This window comes from Bos grunniens, chromosome 1 (assembly GCF_055505025.1).
Source record: "Bos grunniens cultivar Pamir isolate PY7600 chromosome 1, Bosgru_T2T1.0, whole genome shotgun sequence".
Lineage (NCBI taxonomy): Eukaryota > Metazoa > Chordata > Mammalia > Artiodactyla > Bovidae > Bos > Bos grunniens.
This window is the reverse complement of record NC_141165.1, coordinates 29844982-29858118: the sequence shown is the minus strand read 5'-3', so window position 1 is coordinate 29858118 and position 13137 is coordinate 29844982. Positions and strand designations below refer to the sequence as shown.

Below are 13137 nucleotides of genomic sequence, written 5' to 3'. Positions count from 1 at the left end.
CTAGTAGAGGTGATGGAATTCCAGTTGAACTATTTCAAATCCTAAAAGATGATGCTGTTAAAGTGCTTGACTCAATATGTCAGCAAATCAGTAGTGGCCACAGGACTGGAAAAGGCCAGTTTTCATTCCAATCCCAAAGAAAAGCAATGCCCAAAAATGTTCAAATTACCACACAATTGCCAGCACTCATTGCACATGCTGGCAAGATTATGCTCAAAATCCTTCAAGCTAGGCTTTAAACAGTATGTGAACGGAGAACTTCCAGATGTAAAAGTTGGAATTAGAAAAGTCAGAAGAACCAGAGATCAAATTGCCAACATCCATTGGATCATAGAAAAAGCAAAGGAATTCCAAAAAAATCTACTTCTGCTTCACTGACTACACTAAAGCCTTTGACTGTGTGTATCACCACAAACCGTGGAAAATTCTTAAAAAGATGGAAATATCTGACCACCTTACCTGCCTCCTGAGAAACGTGTACACAGGTCAATAAGCAACAGTTAGTACTGGACATGGAGCAATAGACTGGTTCCAAATTGGGAAAGGAGTACGTCAAGCCTGCGTATTGTCACCCTGATTATTTAACTTACATGCAGACTACATCATGCAAATGCCAGGCTGGATGAATCACAAGCTGGAATCAAGATTGCCAGGAGAAATATCACCAACCTTAGACACGCAAATGATACCTCTTAAATGGCAGAAAGTGAACAGGAACTAAAGAGCCTCTTGGTGAAGGTGAAAGAGGAGCATGAAAAAGATGGCTTAAAACTCAACATTCAAAAAGCTAAGATCATGGCATCTGGTCCCATCACTTCATGGCAAATAGATGGGGAAACAATGGAAACAATGAGAGACTTTATCTTCTTGGGCTCCAAAATCGCTGTGGACGGTGACTGCAGCCGTGAAATTAAAAGATGCTTGCTCCTTAGAAGAAAAGCTGACCAACCTAGACAGCGTATTAAAAAGCAGAGACATCACTTTACCGACAAAAGTCTGTATAGTCAAAACTATGGTTTTTCCTGTGGTCATGTATGGATGTGAGAGTTGGACCATAAAGAACGCTGAGCACTGAAGAATTGATGTTTTTGAACTGTGGTGTTGGAGAAGACTCTTCAGAGTGCCTTGTACAGCAATGAGATTGAATCAGTCAATCCTAAAGGAAATCAACCCTTAATATTCACTGAAAGGACTAACACTGAAGCTGAAGCTCCAATACTTTGGCCACTTGATGTGAAGAGCCGATACACTGGAAAAGATTCTGATACTGGATAAGAGGACAACAGATAATAAGATGGTTGGATGGCCATTGACTCAATGGATGTAAATTTTGGCAAGCTCAGGGAGATAGTGAAGGACAGGGAAACCTGGCGTGCTGCAGTTTATAGGGTTGCAGAGAGTTGAACATGACTTGGCAACTGAACAACAACAACAATGAATCATTTAACTTCTTATTAATCATTATATAAATGCCTACATTTGAAAAATAGCTAAAACAGGGTTCAATCACCAGTCTAAATCAACCTAAATTCCCTAACTACTTCTACAATTTTCCTAATAGTTAAAGTTTCCCTTTGGCAAACATGTTATAAACAAAGGTATAAGATAAGCAATCCACAGAGAAGAAAATATTTACAACATATATAACAAACTATTTAATATTTGAAGTGCACAAATCTCCTAAAATGGAAAAATTAAAAGGGATATGAGCAGGCTAATTATAGAAAAATAAATCCCAGGGCAATAAACATACAAAAAATGTTCAATATTATACATACTTTAAAAATACAAATGAAACAATAGGATAAGATTCCCTCCATCCCAACAGATTAGAAATCCACATTTTAACAACAATATCAGTATTGGCCAGGGTTTGAAACCTACATTTCCCTATACTTCAGGTGAGAGAGGACGTTGAAAGGACTTTTGGGAAGGAGTATTTGCGTCACCACCAAAATGTTACATGTACTTTATCCATGACCCTATTATTCTATCTCTTGGAATCTGTTCAACAAAAATATCAATTCCCATCACCAAGACATATGGCCAAAGAGATTCACTGCAGCACTATATACAAGAACACAAAAAAGGGAAATGAACTAAATATCTTTTATCAGCAGAACAGAATGTAACACCCACAGTGGAATATTAATGAAAATATTAATGAAAAATTAATAAAAGATTCTTTGATTTTTGTGAATAAACCAAGTCACTAGATATTTACATAATCCTTTTCATGGAAAGAAAAAATTAACCATAAGTATATGAATATATAGGCATTTTTATTATGAAAATGAACAGAAAAATGTCTACAAGGAGATTCCCCAAAAATGCTTTGGGGAATGGGGTTTAAAGAAGTATTTTCACTTGTTTTTCTGTGACTGTCTACACTGTTTTATAAATCCACACACATACATACGTAGATACTGATATGTATTTACAATAAGCATGTTACATATTATCTACATTCTATATGTATACAAGTACATGTATATTTCTATCATGTCTAGATATATTGATATTTTTTTTCAATAAGCATATTTTCATTCATTACTTATGATGAAACAACAACCACAGCTAGAGTTGGCCCTTCACCAACTAAATAAGCCCTTCAGTTTGTCCTAAACCCACTTTCTTCCTAACAGTTAGGAAGGTCTGGAGCTGCTAACACACAGCTCAAGTGTCCAAAGGTCATTTACCATGGTGGGGAGAATTTGTGCCAGAGCAAGAGGACAATAAAAGTACATGTCATAATTAGCTTCCAATTAAATAAATAAATTAATTTAAAAATAAAATAAAGAAGGGGGGGGAAGTACATGTCCTAAGGCAGCATGTTAATGACCCAGCCCTTCCAGCCATCTGGCACCCCTCAGTCCTTGATTCTGCTCTTTTATTAAGCAGTACCAGGTGCTGGCCCCTTGGCCATGCCTGTGGGCACACTCCCTTTGAATCTGGGCCACTTAGCTGAAGCTAAGGAGACATAATACGAGTGACCCTGGGACAGAGGGGCATGGGTCCCTAAGCATCCCAGAGTCCTCACGGTTTGCTGGTTTATTTCAAAGCACGTGGGGTAAGGCTTGTTGGAACTGCTATAAGCTGAGTGTTTGCTGTCCTGTGCTCAGACATGCTCAGTCATGTCCAATTCTTTGCAACCCTATGGACTGTAGCCTGCCAGGCTTCTCTGCCCATGGCATTTTCCCGGCAAGAATATTGGAGCGGGTTGCCATTACCCACTCCAGGGATCTTCTGGGCCCAGGGACCGAGCTGCATCTCCTGCATCTCCTGTGCTGGCAGGTGGATTCTTTACCATTCATTGCACCATTTGGGAAGCCCAAGCTATGTTCATGCTCCCCCAAATTCACATGTTAAAATCCTAACTGCCAGTGTGGAGGTGGGGCCTTGGGGAGTAATTCAGTTAAGAGGGTAGAGTCCTCACGAATGAGATTAGTGCCATTATAAGAGAGATCCCAGAGAGCTGCCACCCCCATTTCTGCGATGTGAGGTTACAGCAAAAAGGGGGCTAAGGGCAGACTTAGGTGTAAGGGAGCATCCTGGGGCTGGAGGATGCGGCTTCTTCTGGCAGGCCTCCCCAGCTCCTCCACTGCCCTGAGGACACGCAGGAACTCTGCTGATCCCACGCAGCTCATATGTCACTGGGCAAGAAAAAGGAACTGTAGGCGCATCAGAAAGAACAGTGGGCAGTCAAACAGATGGAAGAATAACGAGGTGTCATGTAGGTGTAAAAAGTTCCAGGAACAGACATGAGTGCCCTGGGGCCACTGTATCGCTGTGGCCAACCAATGACGCAATAGGAGACACCTTTTATTAATAATTAACTCGGTATCAATGGGCACATGTTTTCTCTGTGGTGTGATTTCCCAATAGAAGACTTCATACGCCACCTGGGGATATGAGTCTCTCCCATTTATGTCTGCTGTACCTGTTCATCGCATCTATAATCACTTTCATCCCATCATCGCATCCATAAACCTTGTACAAAAAGATGCCAGTGACATCTCAAGGTCAAAGAATGGCAGAGAACATGACCTCTAAAGCAGTCCCTTGGGCTCCCTCACACGCAAAAGCAACTAGCAAACTTCTTAGAATGAGAGTAAGACAATCAGATGCTGTTTCATGTAGGCCTCTCCCCTGTCTCACCCCCACCCCCCCATCGCTCAATGCACAGAGGAAGGATCCATGGGCCTCATTACCAAACATCCCTGTAGCTGTGACTAGAATTCAAGCCAAACTGGCTGGTGCTGCTTTTTCCAGCCTTATACCTCACCTCATCCTAGGAAGAGCAACCATCCGTCAGGCATGAATCTCAGGCAGAGGCAGGTCAAGGGACTTGCCTGGGGTCACTTGCCCTGTAAGCCTGTTGACCTGCCAGTCCTGGTATTTAGGCATCTCCCATCCAGCTATCCAACATTTATTGAGCATCTACTGGGAATTCTTCAGAGAATAAAAGACTCTGGTTGCTGTCAATCCTGTTGAGGAGGGTGGTAAGGTATTAAATAAGAAAACGGGAGCAGAAAGCATACGGGGAAATGTCCTTCTCCGTCACAGTGCCTCTGCACACCCTGGGGGTTGGTTTGGGGGTCTGGGTGTAGGAATAATGCAGAAACAAACCGGATATAGAGGAGATACTGGGAAGTCACCACAAGAGTGATCAAGAAGAGGCTCAGAAGAAATACCATCTATCAATAAGTCTCAGCTCAGCAGCCAACTTGATGAACATGTCTGAAGAGAGATGTTTCATCCAACAATGAACTGCTTCTTTTAATTTTTATTTATTCTATTGAAGACCCCCATGGGAGAGAGGACAGGAGAGAAAGAACGAGTCCAGGGTCAGGGTCAGATCACGACCCTAGCCCCTAGGCTGCGAGCTCCTTCTTGTCTGGCCTTGGTTTCAGGCCCCTTAGTTATTCCACATGCTCAGCGGGCTGTGTGTGTGCAGCTGGTCATCACCTGGGAATCACCGTGACTTCACGAAGACAGGTCAGTGCCTCTCTTCCAGGGCACCAAGCCCATGCCCACCATCTCCAGTTCCTCACTCCCTATGGGGGCTCTGGCCCCGGGCAGGGGACAAGAATTTACCTGCTTCCAGGCCTCTTCCCACCTGCTCTAGCATTCAGAACCCACTGTATGCTGCCCTTTACAGGAGATCCTGATGGAGCACTGTGGGCCCGTTCCTGGCTCAGAGCACTACCTCTCCTTCCCTTCTGTAGACGGCTCCTCTCCCAGGTCAACCCCATGCTGTGGTGGGGGTGGTCATGACCCTTCTCCAGGACCCTGTCCTTGCCATGCTGGTCCCAGGGATGGGACCTGGCACTAGCCAACTGGGTCAATAAAGGCCCTTTCCAGGAAAGACAGCTTCCCCACATGGAAGGATCAGGTGAGCCCAGAAGCCCTGCCTCCTGCCATCCCTGCCCTAGTTATCCGGCTGTTGTTTAGTGATCAACTCCTCCTCTGATTATACAGACACCCCGGCAGGTTGAAGTCAGGTATCTAGGATCCGCAGGTGTCCCAGGGCAGGTGGGCAAGTGTTGGCTGACCCGTCTCCACCACTCTGGGCTCAGCTGCCCCACAGGTCTCACCACTGACTGGACCAGCAAAGAACTCGGTGGGGCCAAGGTGTGGCCCCACCACCTGCTTTTCACCTTCCTAGCTCCAGAGTCTGCTTCACCCTTGTTGGGACCTCAGCCTGGGCTGGTCACCTTCCTAAGCGACTGCAGTCACTTCACCCTTGCATCACTCAAGTCTGTCCTGACTCAGCTCTGCAGCCATCATTCCCTTAAACAGTTCAGCTCACCCAACTATTTAAGGCACCTTCTTATAAGTTAAACACCCCTAGTCCTGTCACCTGATTTCTGCGATTTCTTCCTCCCCAAAGCTCAAAAGGTTCTTGAATTCTCTTTATCTGTCTTTCATTTGTGTCAGTTTGATTACTATGTGTCTCAATGTGTTCCTTCTTGGGTTTATCATGGCTGGGACACTGTGTGCTTCCTGGACTTGGTTAACTATTTCCTTTCACATTTTAGTTAAGTTTTCAGCTATTAACTCTTTAAATATTTTCTCGGGTCCTCTCTCTCTTTTCCTTCCGCTGCTGCTGCTGCTGCTGCTAAGTCGCTTTCCGTCATGTCCGACTCTGTGCGACCCCATAGACGGCAGCCCACCAGGCTCCCCCATTGCTGGGATTCTCCAGGCAACAACACTGGAGTGGGTTGCCATTTCCTTCTCCAATGCATGAAAATAAAAAGTGAAAGTGAAGTCACTCAGTCGTGTCTGACTCTTCGAGACCTCATGGACTGCATCCCACCAGTCTCCTCCGTCCATGGGATTTTCCAGGCAAGAGTACTGGAGTGGGTTGCCACTGCCTTCTCCGTTTCCTTCTGGGACCTCTATAATACAAATGTTGGTGTGTTTTTATGTTGTCCCAGAGGCTGTCTTTGTTTCTTTTCTTATTTTTTCTATATTATATTTTGTGGCACTGATTTCCACCATTCTGTCTTTCAGAAATTCTGTCTCAGCTCCTCTGCTATTGATTCTTCTAGTGTATTATTCAGGAGAAGGCAATGGCAACCCACTCCAGTACTCTTGCCTGGCAAGACCCTGCTGTGGAGTCTATGGGCTCTATGGGGGGGCTAATGGTGAGCTCCAAGAGGGCTCACACCAAGGGGCACCTTCCAGGACTGCTGCTGCCAGTGCCCCTGTCCCCACAGAGAGCCACTGCCAACCCACACCTCCACAGGAGACCCTCCAACACTAGCAGGTAGGTCTGGTTCAGTCTCCTGTGGGGGTCACTGCTCCTTTCCCCTGGGTCTTGCTGTGCACAAGATTTTGTTTGTGCCCCCCAAGAGTGGAATCTGTTTCCCCTAGTCCTGTGGAAGTCCTGCAATCAAATCCTGCTGGCCTTCAAAGTCTGATTCCCTGGGGATTCCCAATCCCTTTGCCAGACCCCCAGGCTGGGAAGCCTGATGTGGGGGGTCAGAACTTTCACAACAGTGGGATAACTTCTTTGGTGTTATCATTCTCCAGTTTGTGAGCTGCCAGCCCAGTGGGTTTGGGATTTGATTTTATCATGATTGCGCCCCTCCTTCTGTCTTGTTGAGGCTTCTCCTTTGTCTTTGGATGTGGGGTATCGTTTTTTGGTGGATTCAGCATCCTCCTGTTGTAGGTTATTCAACAACTAGTTGCCCTGAATTCTCTTTACTGGAGTTGCTCTGACAGACAACTCCCATAATTCCCTTAGGCTTCCTCCATCCACTAAAGTGTCTTTAATATTCTTTCTTTCTCTAGCCTGCACTGAGTATAAAAATGTGTGTGATTCTCAAATAAAAGCCAGAGCCAGACCACCAGAGCCCCACAGTGGGAGTGGGGTGCTCACAGGGTTGAGGACTCAGCTCCTGCCCTAGGCTGTTTGTTCCAAGTTCTTATCTCCTCCCTGCCTGACCCCCTCTGACATCTGAGACCTAACCCCAAGGGTGGCCAGAGTGCAAGGGGCGGGGGTCCCACTGTGACCTGAGCCCAAGCCCAGCTGCAGCCTCCTGGAGGGGCCAGGAAACATTCCTCACATTCCTCTGGGGCCACTGCAAACTGGCCTTGACCAAATGGGGTCCCTCGGGTTAGATGCTGCAAGTGCCAAAGACTCTGAATCATGACAGAAACTAGGAATCAGACAGACATCCAAGACAGATCCCCAAAAAGAACTATGAAAAGAGCCCCAGCCATCCTCAACCACCTCAGGGCCTGGATCCTCTCTACCTTACCTTTGAGAATCTGGTAAGAGCTATTGATCCTCAGCCCTGAAAAAGGACTGTGTACACTGTTTTACATTTGGTTTCTGGGGATTCATAGCACCCCTGAAACCCTGTGAGACAATGCAGATGTCCATAGACTCAGGTTAAGAACGCAATGCACCTGGAAACAGGTTTCCAATTTCAACACCCTCGAGTAGAGATTTTTTCATTTTACAAAATGAAAACAATTCATATAAGCATGTGTTCATCCTAAAATAGGCACCGATACTAAGGTATAAAAAGAAGTCAGTCACGCATATTCCTACCACCCAGAGAACCCACAGTGAACGCTGCAGTGTGTGTGGCTGGAAGTCCTGCCGGAGATGAATGGTGCTCCAGTCCCTGCTGCTGCTGCTGCTAAGTCGCTTCGGTCACGTCTGACTCTGTGCGACCCCATAGACGGCAGCCACCAGGCTCCTCCGTCCCTGGGATTCTCCAGGCAAGAACACTGGAGTGGGTTGCCATTTCCTTCTCCAATGCATGAAAGTGAAAAGTGAAAGTGAAGTCGCTCAGTTGTGTCCGACTCTTAGCGACCCCATGGACTGTTGCCTGCCAGGCTCCTCCATCCATGGGATTTTCCAGGCAAGAGTACTCGAGTGGGGTGCCATCCCTACTGCAGTACAAATGGTGACCAGGTCACTATGGCTCAAGAACATTGTTGCCCCTTCCCCAGGAGCAAAAAGTTTTTTGTGTCTCAAAGGTCTGTATCCCATTGAGGCCACCAAACCAACAGCCCAGGAAAGTGGGTCCAGGTTGGTCATTCACTTCTATGAAAACAGTCAAAAAAGAAGAGCGGTCAAGTGGATGTGAGAGTCCTGGGGAGGCCACCTGAGTGAGAGACCATGTGCTGCGTGCCTGCAGGTATCTGGATACTGTGAAGACTGGTCATCTCACCCTCTGGTAGATACCTGGGGCTGGGGAGAGGCAGAGCTGGGTTCCGAGTTCCCCATAAAGCAGACTCCAGGGCAGTGTGGTCCAGCCCCTCAGTTGACACAGGAAAAAGAAGGAAGGAGGCAGGGAGGGCAAGAGACGATGCTGGAGCCAGAACCAGATAAATCAGAGAGGGCCCTGCACTGTGGCCGAGTTTCTGCTTCTCTCACCCTGGGCGCCGGCTCTGCAGGGCCCCAGTGAGGCATCCAGGGCTGGGGCCACAGCGGCAGGAAGCACAGTGAGATGGTTCCGATGTCTCTGTGGGCATTCCTGACTGCACCTTCTTATTCAGGATTCAGATTCTGTCACCCTCAAGACCTCACTTCTGATCAGTCTCAAAAACCTCCCCCTCCAACCCCTTCCCCCAAGGCAGAGTGCTACCAATATCACAGGGCTGTGCATCTGATTACCACTTATCTCACTTCAAGTTGTTTTTTATTTTTATTAATGTCGTCAGCTTGGAGCCCTGTTGCCAAGACAACGAGAAATGAGGCCCAAGCGGATCAGTGCAAACTCCGCCCACGCAGGCTCCCACTGGGTCCCTGACTCACCTCTATTCAGTTGTTCCTCCAGTGTCAACGTCCCGCAGCTTCCTCTCCTATTTGTCTCTTTTCCTACAATCTTGGCAATCGGCACATACTCTCCTGAATTCACTGACTCATTTTACTAACACTTTCTAGTTTTACTAACTGATAACTTGCTCTCTTCTAAAATGGGAGATTCATCCTTTCTGTCAGGCGGCAGCCATCAGGGTGAGCCGACATGGGCGCCTACAAGTACATCCAGGAGCTGTGGAGGAAGCAGTCGGACGTGCTGCGGGTGCACTGCTGGCAGTACCGTCAGCTCTCAGCGCTGCACCGCGCCCCGCGCCCCACACCCAACCGGGCCCGACAAGGCGTGCAGGCTAGGCTACAAGGCCAAGCAAGGCTATGTCATATACTGGATCCGTGTACACCGCGGTGGCTGCAAACGCCCAGTTCCTAAGGGTGCCACCTACGGCAAGCCTGTCCACCATGGTGTCAACCAGCTCAAGTTTGCCCGAAGCTTGCCGTCAGTTGCGGAGGGGCGCGCTGGCCGCCACTGTGGGGCCCTGAGTGTCCTGAATTCCTACTGGGTTGGTGAAGAGTCTACATACAAATTCTTAGAGTTTATCCTCATTGATCCATTCCATAAAGCTATCAGAAGAAACCCTGACACTCAGTGGATCACCAAACCAGTCCACAAGCACAGGGAGATGCGGGGGCTGACGTCTGCAGGCAGAAAGAGCCACGGCCTGAGCAAGGGCCACAAGTCCACCACACTATTGGTGGCTCTCGCCCTGCAGCTTGGAGAAGGCGCGATACTCTCCAGCTCCACCGCTACCACTAATGTAAGTAATGTTGGTAAAGTTCTTACCTAATAAACAATTTAGGACGTTCTTGTCTGCTTAAAAGTGTGTGTGTTTTTTTTTTTTTAATTTGTCTGTTAAAACTAGTTGCCTTCAGATTGCTTCATTGAATGCATTGTCAAATTATGAAAGTTAAAGTGCAATAATGTTTGAACTTATTGAAGTTACTTATACTTACACATATAAGTGTATATGAAGTGATGGTATATCTTGTTTTTAATAAGGGAAATGCCTTTGTTTTTGCTTTATTAGGGAATTGATATGTCTGTGTTTAAAATGCTGTTTAGTACAAGAGGTGTAAAATTCTGTAAAAAAGGAGTACATAAACTTACCCCTGTAGATTTGTTGATGCATGTGGTGAGACCTGCAGCTTTACTGGGGTGATGCAACGCTTTGCAGTTTTATGGAGTTTGGCAGGGACAATGTTTTCAGTTGGATTTTCCTTGGAAATGTGAATGGTGTCCTGATCCTTTCTCATGATCATATGCAGAAAAATAATGAAGTTTTTGACTAGGGCCCACATTTAGGCTTAATCTAATATTACATTTGTGTAACTGCTGCTTCTGAAAGGCAAAAAGTATTAAAGTAATGCCACCATTTTAAAGAGAATTGAGTAGCCCTGTTGCAAGAGGGTTCTGACGAATCAAATCCTGGTTTACCTAAATTAAATTGCCTTGGCCTCCGTGGTAGCACTGAAGTTCATACAAAGCTCCTGGTTCAGGCTTTGGGATCTGTAGAATACTGAACTTTGTGCAAAATGGTTGCATTTACACTTGTGTCAATTAAAGTTGAATGTTAGATAAGTGAGGGGGGAGTTATTAGCCCTAAGGTTTGTAAGGTAGTGATGTTAGGATTGGGAGTTTGGTGTTCATCAGATCCCTTTCAAGTGTAGGATGATAGGAAAAACTTGGATCAAAAAGTTAAATGTTTTATATGTAGTATTAGTTTGCGACCATCATGAACTCTCTAAGCCGCATTAGGGGATGGGGGAAACAGGGGTGGTTATATTTAAAAGTATCATTGCTAAATGTAATCTGTTCTCTAGGGTCAAGGCACTCCATTTTTAAAAGGCTACTGAGAAAACTCATGTCGTTGGTGTCAATGCAAGTTCAGCTGGCCTCCAACTTCGTGTTGTCTATAGTTCCCATCCCTACTCCAACCAGCCTTACCGTTCCAGGCTTGATGGGCCACCAGCTGTGGTTGCCCTTACCACCTCATTCTGCTTGTTCCATCACGTCTTCCCGTAGACTAGGCTTCTGTTTCTCAGGGTGGATGTGAGTGTAGGAAATACAGAAGAGGAATTACCCCAATTCTTGGCTTGCTATCTTCATAAATAGTTTGATTTTGAAATTTAATTGCTGGTTTTCTTGAACCAATTTTTCTTTTTCTTCAAGGGTCCTTAAAAAGGCCCACTTAAGTGATTTCCAGAAAACAGGCTTGCAAAACCTTTTAAGACCCAAATTCCTTCCAACTAAAAAAAAATCTTAAATCATATTATTTTGTGTGTAGAGGTTGTTCAACTATATAATAACAGAATAAATGTCTATTAAACCAAAAAAAATAAAATAAAATGGGAGATTCACCTTCTTAACCAATACTGCTGACTACACCCACACACACACACACACACTCACTCACATAAAGGTACCACATGTCTTTTTAGCAAATATATTATGGACAACCTTTCAAGTCAATACTGAGATGTCTACATAAATATGGTGTAATGGATGCAGGAGTATTTCCTGTTGGACGTTTTGGCTCTTGACCCCCTTTTCCTACTACAAGCAGGGCTGCAACTAACATCTTTGAGCATACATCTCTATCCTCCAGTTTATTCTTAGGAGAAACTCTCTAAGATCAGAAACAAAGGAAGAGGGAAAGAAAGAAGGAAGAAAGAGGGAGAGAGAGAGAAACAATGTCTCTATCCTGGAAGAAAACTAGAAATAATCCACAGACATAAATGTGTCCCATTTTTAGTTCATGGAAGGGCCCACCTGGTACCTCCTCCAAAATAAGGATGACATGAACTTAAGACACTGATTTGTCTAGCTTAACTTTGTCACTTATCTACAGAACTTTTTTTCTACCCAAAGATATTTAACTGTATGCGGCAGTTACACACAAAACATTCAAAGAAAAACTAAATTGAAAATTCTCAGAAATCAAATAAGCGGCTTCCCTGGTGGCTCAGTGGTAAAGAATCTGCCTGGCAATATAGGAGACACGGGTTTGATCCCTGATTCTGGAAGATCCCACATGCCGCGGAGCAACTAAGCCAGTGTACCACAGCTGCTGAGCCTGTGCTCTAGAGCCCAGGAGGTGCAACTACAGAGCCCATGCACCCTAGAGCCTGTGCTCTGCAACGAGAGAAGCCACCTCAATGAGAAGCCCGCACGCTGCAACAAGTAATAGCTCCTACTCGCTGCAACTGGAGAAAAGTCTATACAACAGACACAACACAGCCAAAAATAAATAAATAAATAAAAATTTAAAAATCAAACAAAATAAATCTCCAAGAAAAGGATCATACACACACCGCTTACACACACCCCACAGCACTTATGTACACCCCACACATACACACCCCACACATACACACACCACACACATACATGCACCACTTATACACACCACACACATACACACCCCACATCACTTATACATACTTGTGTTCATCTGCTTCAGTCATGGCTGACTCTTTGTGACCCCATGGACTGTAGCCCGCCAGGCTCCTCTGTCCATAGGATTCTCCAGGCAAGAATATTGAAGTGGTTTGCCATTTTCTTTCTCCAGGGGATCTTCCTGACCCAGGAATTAAACCTGCGTCTCCTGTGTCTCCTCCATCTCCTGCATTGCAGGCAGATTCTTTACCCACTGAGCCACCCAGGAAGCCCACTTATACATACACACACCACTTAAACACACCACACACATCACATACACACACCAGTTGCATGCATATCAAACACACATCACTTACACATTCACAAACAGCATACACATCACCATATACATACCACT

General features: G+C 45.6%; 1 protein-coding gene and 1 pseudogene across 10 annotated transcripts in view; one reads left to right on the top strand and one right to left on the bottom strand.

The window, feature by feature from the left end:
- The window catches only part of PXYLP1 (2-phosphoxylose phosphatase 1), a 90185-nt gene that overhangs the window by 19020 nt on the left and 58028 nt on the right, over positions 1 to 13137 (bottom strand). The window lies entirely within an intron of this gene.
- On the top strand, positions 9468 to 10097 carry LOC147379209 (large ribosomal subunit protein eL15 pseudogene; annotated as a pseudogene).